Source organism: Schistocerca serialis, chromosome 7, assembly GCF_023864345.2.
Source record: "Schistocerca serialis cubense isolate TAMUIC-IGC-003099 chromosome 7, iqSchSeri2.2, whole genome shotgun sequence".
Taxonomy (NCBI): domain Eukaryota; kingdom Metazoa; phylum Arthropoda; class Insecta; order Orthoptera; family Acrididae; genus Schistocerca; species Schistocerca serialis.
Genome location: NC_064644.1, coordinates 435,544,204 through 435,557,147, shown reverse-complemented (window position 1 = coordinate 435,557,147; position 12,944 = coordinate 435,544,204). Strand labels below are relative to the sequence as shown.

At 45.3% G+C, this 12,944-nt stretch overlaps 1 protein-coding gene across 1 annotated transcript in view; it reads left to right on the top strand.

Annotated features, from left to right (window-relative positions):
- LOC126413138 (O-acyltransferase like protein-like) overlaps positions 1-12,944 on the top strand; it is a 343,086-nt gene that overhangs the window by 127,665 nt on the left and 202,477 nt on the right. The window lies entirely within an intron of this gene.

Sequence of the window (12,944 nt, the reverse complement as noted above, 5' to 3'; positions counted from 1 at the left end):
CGGATATGGAAACAGAATAAAGTTGACCAAAAGCATCTAAGACTATTTTTGCTGTTCTCACACCAAGTTCTTGTCTACAAGTTCCCTACCTGCAAAACTTCCTCATCGGATCCCTTAACTTTACTATTAATTTGAGCAATTTTCTTCTCTAAGCGTTGACTATAGATTATTTTCAGTTAGGCAAGAAGGGGTATGAATGTTTCGTCTTAAACCTAACTGATTAGTGTGTGTGGTAACTGTGTACACAGTGCAGTTGAGTATTTACGTTGTTAATGACGTCAAATAAGAGAGTTGAAAGCTGAAGTAAGCAAATAATCCACTTCTCTTGAGTATCAAGAGAGAGCCCTCACAGTGTTTAATGTCCCTTTTTGCCATGGCCGGCCAGGCGATCTGTAGAAAGTATACGATAATTTTTTCTGGATTTGATCTCCAAGTTACATACCACAACCAGACAATTTATATCAGGACTTTAGGACAACTTGACAACAAGTCGTAACACAATAAATCTGTAATACGAGTAATACAGCTGAGGTTGTTTTCAGTACTCATTAACATTAGTGTTCAAAAATGGTTCAAATGGCTCTGAGCACTATGGGGCTTAACATCTATGGTCATCAGTCCCCTGGAACTTAGAACTACTTAAACCTAACTAACCTAAGGACATCACACAACACCCAGTCATCACGAGGCAGAGAAAATCCCTGACCCCGCCGGGAATCGAACCCGGGAACCCGGGCGCGGGAAGCGAGAGCACTACCACACGACCACGAGATGTGGACAACATTAGTGTTAGCTGTGGTGCTCAACATGAGCAAGATTTAATGAATTTCAGTGAACCAAGTTCCTCTACATTCCCATCGGATACAACAGGCAAGAAAAAAATCGCACCGTATTTATTATTAATTCCCGAAAACAATCTTTAACGAATGGAAGATCATTGAGACAATTCACATGAAACCTAGGATGTCTGAATAAAAACTGGCTATTGATCCCCATTGTTTCTACGGAAATTGGAAGTGCAAACAATGATCGAACATTCCCCGTGGTAAATAGAACTGCAAAATGTATCAGACAGAAATGTATCAGACTGACCACCACGTCATCCCCCGCCAACGGCATCACTGGATGCACTACGGAGAGACGATCTCCTGACTGTCAGTTTTCGTGACCTGCAGCCGCTGCTGCTCGGTTAAGTAGCTCCTCCATTGGCTTCACGAGGCTGAGTGCACCACATTCCTGTCACCCCAGGCAGGGAAAAAGACCCTGGCAGTACCGGGAACCGAAGTCGGGTCCTCCGCATGGCAGTCAGCCACATTGACTACTTTCTCTTTCCTTTTCTTTTTCTTGGACCTCCATTCTCCCCTTGTAGCCCTTCCTTGTACTTGCTAATTTGCCCTCCTTGGCCTGGCTTCTCCACAGTTCATAAGTTTCTCTTCCGAAATGTGTTGTTTTCATTAACACAAGTAGGTAGTTTTGGTTTTTAATTATATTTATGGTGTTTTTATTTAATTTATGGTTTCCTCTTGTTAAGACAAAAAAATCCTTATTATTGATGATTCTCAAGGAATATTAACTTCCCTCTTAATAGAGAATAGATTAATGATCTTGGTCTTCATTAAGGAGAGTGTAAAATCTTACTTTCTCTTATAAGTTAAAATTAAAAATATAATTTAAAATCTCACTTCTTATTATACTTGCGAGTAGGACACGCGCACCGAGGGTTCCGTACAAACTAATTATCTTTATAGATAGTTCGTCCATCCTGGGAAAGAGAATTACGGCGATATTTGATGTCATCGATATCGATACTGGCAAGATATCAAATTATGTGGCACATATGGCTGTATCTTTTGATTGCATTGATGTAGAAACTTAAAATTTTTACGCCAGGAAGGGACTGTAGCCTTTCTACATAACTACGCTGGAATGCACAATGAAGTGCCTGGCAGAGAGTGCATCGAACCACCTTCAAGCTATTTCTTTACCGTTCCACTCTCGAGGAGCGTGAGGGAGAAAAGAACACTTAAATCATTCCGTATGAGCTCTGATGCCTCTAATTTTATGATGATGATCATTTTTCCCTATGTTGATAGACGCCAAAAAATATTTTCCTTCTCTGAGCAGGAAGTTGCTTATAGAAATTTCATTACAAGAGCCTGCCGCAATGGTAAACGCCATTATTTTAACGATCGCCACTCCAAATCGCGTATCGTATCCCTGGCACTCTCTCTTCATGATAATACTTTTACAATGTCCTCCGTCATTCCTGTCTCATGTGGCTCCGCCACAGCAAAGCAATACTCCAGAAGACGGCGATGAAGCGCTGTGTAAGCGGTCTCTTTAGTGGCCCAAATGGCTCTGAGCACTATGGAACTTAACATCTGAGGTCATCAGTCCCCTAGAACCTAAACCTAACGAACCTAAGGACATCACACACATCCACGCCCGAGGTAGGATTCGAACCTGCGACCGTATCGGTCGTGCGGTTCCAGAATGAAGCGCCTAGTACCGCTCGGCCACACCGCCCGGCGGTCTCTTTATTGGAGCTGTGTCCTGACAATAAATCACAATCTTTGGTTTGATTTCTCCACAACATTAACTATATTTACCAATCTCCTTACCACGCGGGACTAGCCGAGGCGCTGCAGTCATGGACTGTGCGGCTGGTCCCAGGGGAGGTTCGAGTCCTCCCTCGGGCATGGGTGTGTGTGATCGTCCTTAGGATAATTTAGGTTAAGTTGTGTGTAAGCTTAGGGACTGATGACCTTAGCAGTTAAGTCCCATAATATTTCACACACATTTGAACAACCAATCTCCTTACTATGTCATATAAATTCCAACTTGATACGTCTACTCGTTTCTGAGAAAAAGGGATTTTAACAGTCGGACAGACAGACAGACATAGTGGTTCTATTAGCACTCCGTCTTCAGGCCACAAGTGGCCCATCGGAACCATCCGACCGCCGTGTCATCCTCAGGGGAGGATGCGGATAGGAGGGGCGTGTGGTCAGCACACCGCTCTCCCTGTCGTTACGATGGTTCTCCATGACCGGAGCCGATACTAATCGGTCGAGTAGCTCCTCAATTGGCATCACGAGGCTGAGTGCACCCCGAAAAATGGCAACAGCGCATGGCGGCTGGATGGTCACCCATCCAAGTGCCGGCCATGCCCGACAGCATAGTGATTCTATTAATGATCCTTTTTTACCGTTTGAGGTACGGAATCCTAAGAATCCTTCATGAGGAATACTTTCCCAAAATAAACTGTGCCGCCATGCCTTCGTACTGACCCTCTCCATTCAAAACTCGTACCACTCATTTACTGTTCCCATTTAGAAAGGTACTGCTCCAGCAGAGAGGTAGATGATTCCACATCTTTGAGACCGGTTAGTAAGTATCGTCAAGTGTACAAAAAAATGGTTCAAATGGCTCTGAGCACTATGGAACTTAACATCTGAGGTCATCAGTCCCCTAGAACCTAAACCTAACGAACTTAAGGACACACACACATCCATGCCCGAGGCAGGATTTCGAACCTGCGACCGTAGCGGTCACGCGGTTCCAGACTGAAGCGCCTAGAACCGCACGGCCACACCGGCCGACTCAAGTGTACAAAAGCTCGGTATAAAAGTTGTTTCGCACCAAGGCAGACGTCTTGCTGTCATCTTGCCGCATTAACGTTGTCAAAGTAGCAACGACCTTTTCCTAATTGTTTTCAGTCTTTCTTGGGCATTTGAGTTTCCTTTCAGAGCCGTAGTAGCATCACTGCAAGACGAGAGCCCAGCCCAGGGATGACGAGCATGTTTTGACCGCGCCGCCGCTCGCTGCCCGCCGCACCGCACAGCAGAGGCTGCGTCCGCCTTACGCAACGCGTCCACCCACCGTGTAGTCGTGTTACGCGACCTTGCTCGGCCGCGCCCTTGACCGCGAAACTCGACTGGCGAGGGCGCTTTGCGTGAGCCGCGCAATCCCGCCTTTGCTTCCTGCGTCGTTTCCCACACTAATTACACGCGAAGACCATTCATCTTGAGAGTGACTGATAGCTATTCTCCGGTTTGGTACTTTTTGCTGGTCTCCTACCCCCGGCGTGTACACGTTAGTATCACCACGAATTCACTAAAGCGTTTCCGCTGAACTGTTTTCGCTGACAGACAGTAGGAAATTAGTTGAGTCTTTCGTAACGGTTGGGCAACCGCACGCGCAACTGGCTGATGTTTCCAGTAACATCAACAGCATTTGAAAATTACGTCGCTTGTCAAACGTTATTGTGTAATCGTAGCATACAACTGACTCTGCCGCTCAGTAATGGATTCGTATACAATTGCTCATCCTAACACCAAAAGACACTATTAACTGCCGGCCTAAGTGGCCGTGCGGTTAAAGGGGCTGCAGTCTGGAACCGCAAGACCGCTAAGGTCGCAGGTTCGAATCCTGCCTCGGGCGTGGATGTTTGTGATGTCCTTAGGTTAGTTAGGTTTAACTAGTTCTAAGTTCTAGGGGACTAATGACCTCAGCAGTTGAGTCCCATAGTGCTCAGAGCCATTTGAACCATTTTGAACACTATTAACTGGCTAAAGGGGCTGATAATGATGAAGATGTTCGGTTTGTGGGGCGGTCATCTGCGCGGTCCTCAGCGCCCGTACAATGTCCCAATTTTTATACACTCCATTTTATTATCACAATCTACTCTAGGCACTTACACAAATGATGAAATGATGAGGACAACACAAATAGCCAGTCCTGGGCAGAGAAAATCCCCAACCCGGCCGGCAATCGAATCCTGGACCCCTTTATCCGTTACCTTTTCACAATCCAGTCTAGCCACTCTCACTAATGATGATGATGACATGATGAGGACAATACAAACACCCAGTCCCCGGGCAGAGAAAATCCCCAACCTGGCCGGAAACCGAACCCGGGACCCCGTTATCCAGAGGCAGTAGCGCTATCTCATAGACCACGAGCTGCGGACGGCTAATTGGGCGTTCAGTGCATTATGTAATGTCAGAAGGAACCAAAAGTGAGGAGTACTGAGTTTTCCAAGAAACTTTAAGATATAAAATTATATTTGCCTGTGAACTAAGTTGATTTTTACACAAGAAATGGTGTTTTTCTACATTCAATGCAAGATTGTTTCTTTCGACGTACTCAGAAGGAGCCCGCCCGGTTGGTCGTGCGGTCTAACGCACGGCTTTCCTGGCCGGAAGGAGCGCCTGGTCCCCGGCACGAATCCGCCTGGCTGATTTGTGTCGAGGTCCGGTGAACCGGCTAGTCTAGTGGATGGTTTTTAGGTGGTTTTCCATCTGCCTCGGTGAATGCGGGCTGGTTCCCCTTATTCCGCCTCAGTTACACTACGTCGGCGATTGCTGCGCAAACAAGTCCTCCACGTACGCGTACACCACCATTACCCTACCACGCAAACATAGGGGTCACACTCTTCTGGTGTGAGACGTTCCCTGGGGGGTCCACCGGAGGCCGAACCGCACAATAATCCTGGTTCGATGTGGGGCGGCGGAGGGGTGACATGGACTGCAGTAGTCGTCGTGGGGTTGTGGACCACTGCGGCTGCGGCGGGGACGGAGCCTCTCCGTCGTTTCTAGGTCCTCGGTTAACATACAATACATACAATGAAATACTCAGAAGGAAAGATTTTTAATTTATTTCTTTGCTAGAGTTTCACTTTAGCGGTACGCATAAGACAGCATGAGCACGTGAGGTGCTTCAAAACGCCGTGCATGAAAACAGTACTTTAAGGTGCTCATGCCTCGAGTTCTGTTTGGGAGAGAAAAAGTATAGTCAAGTGTTTGGGATAGCCTTTGGGGCAGGGGACATTTGTACATCCCACAGAAGGGTCGTCTTACTGTAACTATCCTGTAGCACAGGGTCAGTGTTTGAATATTTCACAAATCCTCCAGCTTAGACAATTGAGCAAATCGCTTGGTTCTTTCTACATGATGTTCAGTCTACTGTGTGCCTTAAGGGCCTTATCGTGGCACCGTTCAGTTCACACGCGATTCTTCGGAAAACCGGAAAAAAGCTTTTTTACTAGACTGTCGCTGTCACTAGCGGACCAAAATACAGCCGAACGTTCCAAGACGGCCACGCACGACTAATAGCTGAAATTCTTTCGATATATTTCTGACACCACGATCTCGTACAGTCTTGAGATTTTTCTTGATTTCTTTACCGATTTCCGAGATACAGAGGTTCAAATTTACCCTACTTCTACAAGTAAATTCCAGTATGAAGTAAAATCAGTATAATAAATAACAACAGAAAACTGCTCAAGTTTTAACGGTATATTTTATGGGTAATCAGAAGAACCGTATCCCACATTTCAAAAACCCAATAACATGTTTTCTGGGTACCAAAAAGCTGTAGCGGATAAGGAGACGGCTATGCACGGATAGTGGCTGTAATTTTTAAGATGTATTTCTAAGATCCCTATCTCGAATAACCTTTAAAATTCTCTTCATACATTATGTGATCAAAAGTATCAGGACACCCCAAACACATACGTTTTTCATATTAGGTGCACAGTGCTGCCAGGTACTCCATATAACCGACCTCAGTAGTCATTAGACATCGTGAGAGAGAAGAATGTGGCGCTCTGCGGAGCTCACGGACTTTCAACGTGGTCAGGTGATTGGGTGCCACTTGTGTCATACGTCTGTACGCGAGATTTCCAAATATCCGTAGGTCCACTGTTTCCGATGTAAACGTGAAGGGATACGTACAGCACAAAAGGGTATTGGCCGATCTCGTCTGTTGACTGAGACCATCAGCACTTGAAGAGGGTCGTAATGTGTAATAGGCAGACATCTATCCAGACCATCACACAGGAATTTCAAACTGCATCAGGATCCACTGCAAGTTCTATGACAGTTAGGCAGGAGGTGAGAATACTTGGATTTCATGGTGGAGCGGTTGCTCATTAGCCGCACATCAAGCCGGCAAATGCCAAATGACGCCTCGCTTGGTGTAAGGAGCGTAAACACTGGACGACTGAACAGTGGAAAAACGTTGTGTGGATTGACGAATCACGGTATACAATGTGGCGATCCAATGGCAGCGTGTGGGTATGGCGAAAGCCCAGTAAACGTACCAGCGTGTATAGTGCCAACAGTAAAATTCGGAGACGGTGGTCTTATCGTGTGGTGGTGTTTTTCATGGAAGGGGCTTGCACCCCTTGTTGTTTTGCGTGGCACTATCACATTACAGGACTACATTGATGTTTTAAGCTCCTTCTTGCTTCTCACTGTTGAAGAACAATTCGGGGATGGCGATTGCATCTTTCAACACAATCGAGCACCTGTTCATAATGCACGGCCTGTGGCGGAGTAGTTAGACGACAATAACATCCCTGTAATGGACTGGCCTACACAGAGTCCTGAACTGAATCCTGTAGAACACGTTTGGGACGTTTTGGAACGCCGGCTTCGTGCCAGGTCTCACAGACGACATCGATATCTCTCCTCAGTGCAGCATTCCGTGAAGAATGTGCTGCCATTCCCCAAGGAACCTTCCAGCACCTGACTGAACGTATGCCTGCAAGAGTGGAAGGTGTGATCAAGAGAAAGGATAGGCCAACACCATATCTAATTTCAGCATAACTGATGGAGGGCGCCACGAGCTTGTAAGTCATTTTCAGCCAGGTGTCCGGATACTTTCGCTCACATATTGTATCTTTATCTGTTTCCGAGATACTGTGGATCAAAGTTACCCTACTTGTACACGTAAAATACGCATGTAAAATACGGTAGTTTTTTAAGTCAATTAGCGCCGATAAATATGATATAAATGACCTCCGTTATCGTCTGGAAACGCATATTGTAGTAATTAAGCACACGGAAAATTTGTTTGCACGTCTGAGATCTGAAATTGAATTTCACATAAGTAAACTATCTTAGTTTTGCTGGCCAATACATTTCCTATCATTTTCCTGGCATGGCCTGCTGCAGTAGGGGAAATAAGGAAACCAGTGGAAAATGCTCCTATCGAATCAAAAAGAAATGCGAACATAGTCCCATTTATTCAAAGTACTGTGACTGAAACAGGGTACCAGCTGCCTCATGCTGTCTTCCTCAGCATATTTAAAAAATTTCCAAACAATTTGGCATGCCATCATATTCACGCTTTTTTATGCTGAGAAAGAAAAAGACGGTGGCAAAGATAAATATTGGAAGGCAGTAGACAGTGGTTGTGGTGTATAAGGAACTAAGTACATATTGGCAGTGTGCGTGAAGGAGAGAGAGAGAGAGAGAGAGAGTTGCAGTGAAACATGCTTGAAAGTGACAGAATAGTGCTAGAAAAAGAGTGATGGCGATGGTGCGAGGAGGGTGGGAGGGGGACAGATAAAGTGGAAGTGAGTGCAAGCCTATGATAATGAGAGACAGAGTACATGACAATGACAACTAGGAAGAGAGAGATAATGACAGTGAGAAAAGACGGCAGCGGTAAGAAGGAGGGAATGGGATATTTGAAATAAGAGAGAGCAAGAGGGAGAAGGAGGGAATGGGATATTAGAAATAAGAGAGCGCAAGAGGGAGACAGTGGCAGTTAGTGGGGACTGTAGTAGTAGGGCAGAATGAAGGGAATTGTGGTTGTGACTCAGTATACAATGTCAGGGAGATGCAAAGAGAGAATGACAATGAGTTAGGCTGATTGAGTGAGTGAGAGAGGGCAAGTGGGAATGGATGTTACGAGCAGCTTACAGCGATGTGCTAGTGGGTGTGAATGAGTTACAATTAAGGGAGCTTGTGGCAATCTGAGGTGATTTGTTAGGCAGTAAAACAGCATTCAAGATCATTTCATTTATTGCTCAGAATTCATTCTGTTGCCGTATCTTCTGCGACGGCTGGTGGCTATGCAATCTGGAGAGGAATCAGCTGAAACTAACAGCGGACTCAAGATTGCCAATTGCGCTGAATCAGCTCGGAGTGGAAGTCGATGGTGCCCTGGCGCGGTGTTTTGCTGCCCGCTGACGAGGTAGGTACACCCCGTCTGTAGCCCTGCTTGAGACTGGCGGTGACAACGACGCGTATGTTTGATTCACATGCCGATTCGTGGAGTACTCATTCCCGATCACTGCCGGCATTGTCCTATAAGGTGGATATTTTCTGATGGAGCATATTAAATTGGAGTCTACCAGCAAGGGCCCGGACCACGAAAGAAGCTGCCCAAAACTGCAGCGTCCTCTAGTTTGACGGCTTATTGTACCGACGGGCCATCTTCAGAATTCAACACGACATCACGGCATCCGGCATCACGGTGATGTCGTGATGTCGTGTTGAATTCTGAAGATGGCCCGTCGGTACAATAAGCCGTCAAACTAGAGGACGCTGCAGTTTTGGGCAGCTTCTTTCGTGGTCCGGGCCCTTGCTGGTAGACCCCTGGACTACCCATCAGTACTGGATGCTGCACTTCATTATCAGTGGCTGCGAAAAGTTAATATCCTCGTAAGGCAGCAAGTGTAAGATCAATAATAGAGCAATCTCACACACAAGATGTAGCCATACCGTATCAGGGGGAGTGGGAACGACATGAAAGCCACAGATCGTACTGATGGGTGTCATAGGGTATTTATGTCGTCGAGGAGAATCTCTTCTCTATGACGTCATTCGTAATCAGCAAATCGGTTCCGTTCTTCTCGAGTCGTCAGCGGTCTTCAGTTCCGCTACATCTGCTTAACGAGTATGTTACACTCTTTTTGCCTCTTACATAACGTTACGAGGCAGTTCTCTCTGCTCTCGTGTAATGACTTTCTGCAGGGCTCGCTACTCAAGAGTATCGAGGTTGGTGTCTTCCTGAATAAGTAACACTACTGAAATGTTTACGCTTCCCCACTGGTTGCTTGTTGATACTTCCACATGGCTAACGCCAGCTAATCAAACTTAGAAAATTTTATTCTCTCGTTTCCTTATTAATTTTTCATTCTTGCGAGGAAATCATGCAAACCGTTTAGAGCAATTATTTGCTATTCCTCTTTTCACTCTGTATGTTATCAAATTAGAAAATTTGTGGTTACCAAATTACATTTACCTTTTAAAGGATGGTGTATATACGTGAGCTATATATTTTCTGATGGAGCATATGAAATTGGAGTGATATCTTATTCACACCAGTCCCTACTTTTCTCTTGCATTTATGTACATAACTATAAACCTTTTGGAATTGTTTCCTGCCCACTTATTAAGATCTTTCTGGAGGACCGAAATGTCCTCTGTAGGAATCAACATCAATTTCGCAAACATAGATAGTGTGAAGGCCAGCTCGCTCTGTTCGTCCACGAGATTCAGTTGGCGCTGCGTACCTTGACATCTGGAAGTTTTTCAATACATTTCCGCCTAATGAACAAAGTATGAGTGTACGAAATATCAGACTGGCTTTGTGGTTGGAATAAAGAGTTCCTAGCACACAGAACCAAAAATATCATTCTTGACAGAGGGGCGTCCTTGAAGGAAATGTTATAGTACTATTGCTGTTGTAATATGTAGCTTATAAAAATCTTGTCCGACCTATATGTGAGCATTGCTTGTCAGTCAGACTCCTACCAGATAGGAGGACCTACACAGGGAAGAGAGAAGATACAAAGTAGAGCAACGTAAGTTTCCTGAGGAATCCCGGAGGTATCACGCAGATTGTCCTCAAACTCCATTAGCAGATGCTACAATGAATGTATAATGTTTCTTCATACGTAATCTAAAGTGAATACTTGGCGTTCGGTCAGCGGCTCCTAAATTCAGTTGATTTATACGGTATTATAATCCCAGAATCAACTTCCGACATTAAAAAATAAAAAATATTCTTAGTCAGTTTATAATGAAAACGTGGCAAAAAACATCAAAATACACTGAATGAAAATTATGTTTAAAATCCATTAAATTGGTCGACGAAGAAAAACGAATTCCTGACGAAGAAATTGCGTGAAGTATCACATCTAAGAGGAAGATAAACGAAATATAAATCATTAATATTAGCATAAAAATGTAATGAAGTATTCTGATTGGTTCACAAAATATAAAATTAACTTAGGACAATACTCATGCCTTGCATATTAGTATAGCGGGTCTTCTGCCTCTGTTGCTATCGAGCGCGAAACCCAAATAGTAGACATTTTTGCGTAGCATCTCCCAACGACAGGAAAGCATTTTATATTATGTAAAGGGATGAGCGGTAGGTCGCGCATTAGGCAAGGGGGGACGGAGCACTGTGCCGACGCCACGACCGAGTGTCAGCAAATGGTGCCGGAGAGTTCTTTTATATGTGGCCTTGAAGGGGACTGCCCCGCAAGAAGTATTTCTTAAAAAAATTATCTGACTGTTATTACTGATACATCAAAAAGTAAAATACATTGCAACTGTGCTACCATCAATTTCAGCACTATAGCATTCAGAATATAGGCGCTAGAGAAATTCAGGAAACGAGCAGTTTCGACCGCGAGACGTTGGTTTCAGACGACGCGCTATTTACCGCTGCGTAAGCACTGCATAACACCTCGAATAAAAGACGAGTCTTCCTCCAAGAACAACTGTAGCCAACACTATTAACAGTATGTGCAGATAGCCGATCTTAGAGCATAATCAGCGCGGCCGCGTATTTTTACCGTGTCGCAGTCGGCACGTATTTAGATTCTGCTGCGACGAGCCATATGCAGGTTTTAAGTCGAGGAGTGTACCAGAAGAACATTTGCTTTTTACATTTTTTTCTGAACAAAAACTTATTTGACATGCTCAAGTTAACGCTGAACAGCCAAAGAAACTGGTACACCTGCCTAATATCGTGCTGCAACACGACATGGCATCGGCTCGACTAATGTCTGAAGTAGTGCTGGCGGGCACTGACACCATGAATCCAGCACGGCTGTCCATAAATCCGAAAGAGCTGCTCTTATGGACTGCACGTTGCAAGTCATCCCAGATATGCTCAATAATGTTCATGTCTGGGGAGTGTGGTGACCAGCAGAAATGTTTCAACTCAGAAGTGTGTTCCTGGAGCCATTCTGTAGCAATTCTGGCCGTGTGGGTGTCGCATTGTCCTGCTGGAATTGCCCAAGTCCGTCGCAATGGACAATGGACATGAATGGATGCAGGTAATCATACAGGATTTTTACGCTCGTATCACCTGTCAGAGTCGTATGTAGATGGATCAGGGGTCCCATATCACTCTACCTGCACACGCCCAACACCATTTCAGAGCTTTCACCAGCTTCAACATTCCCATGCTGACATGCAGGATCCATGGATTCATGAGGTTGTCTCCATACCCGTACACGACCATTCGCTCGCTACCATTTGAAACGAGACTCACCCAACCAGGCAACATGTTTATTGTCATCAACAGTCCAATGTCGGTGTTGACGGGCCCAGGCGAGACGTAAAGCTTTGTGTCGTGCAGTCATCAGGGACACACGAGTGGGCCTTCGGCTCCGAAAGCCCGTATCGATGATGTTTCGCTGAATGGTTCGCACGCTCACACTTGTTGATGGCCCAACATTGAAATCTGCAGCAATTTGCGGACGGGTTGTATTTCTGTCACGCTGAACGATTCTTTTCAGTCGTCGTTCGTCCCGTTCATGCAGGATCTTTTACCGGCCGCAGCGATGTCGGAGATATGGTGTTTTACCGGATTCCTGATATTCACGGCACACTCGTGAAAACGTCGTGCAATAAAATCCCCACTTCATCGCTACCTCGGAGATGCTAGTGTGCACCGCTCGTGCGCCGACTATAACACCACGTTCAGAGTCACTAACCTTTGATAACCTGACATTGCAGCAGCAGTAACCCATCTTACAACTGTGTCCGTCACTTGTTACCTTATGTAGGTGTTGCCGACCGCAGCACTATATTCTGCCCGTTTACATATATTCGTATTTGAATACGCATGCCTATACCTCTTTCTCTGGCGCTTCAGTGTAAATTCATATGTAGCTGCATTCACTG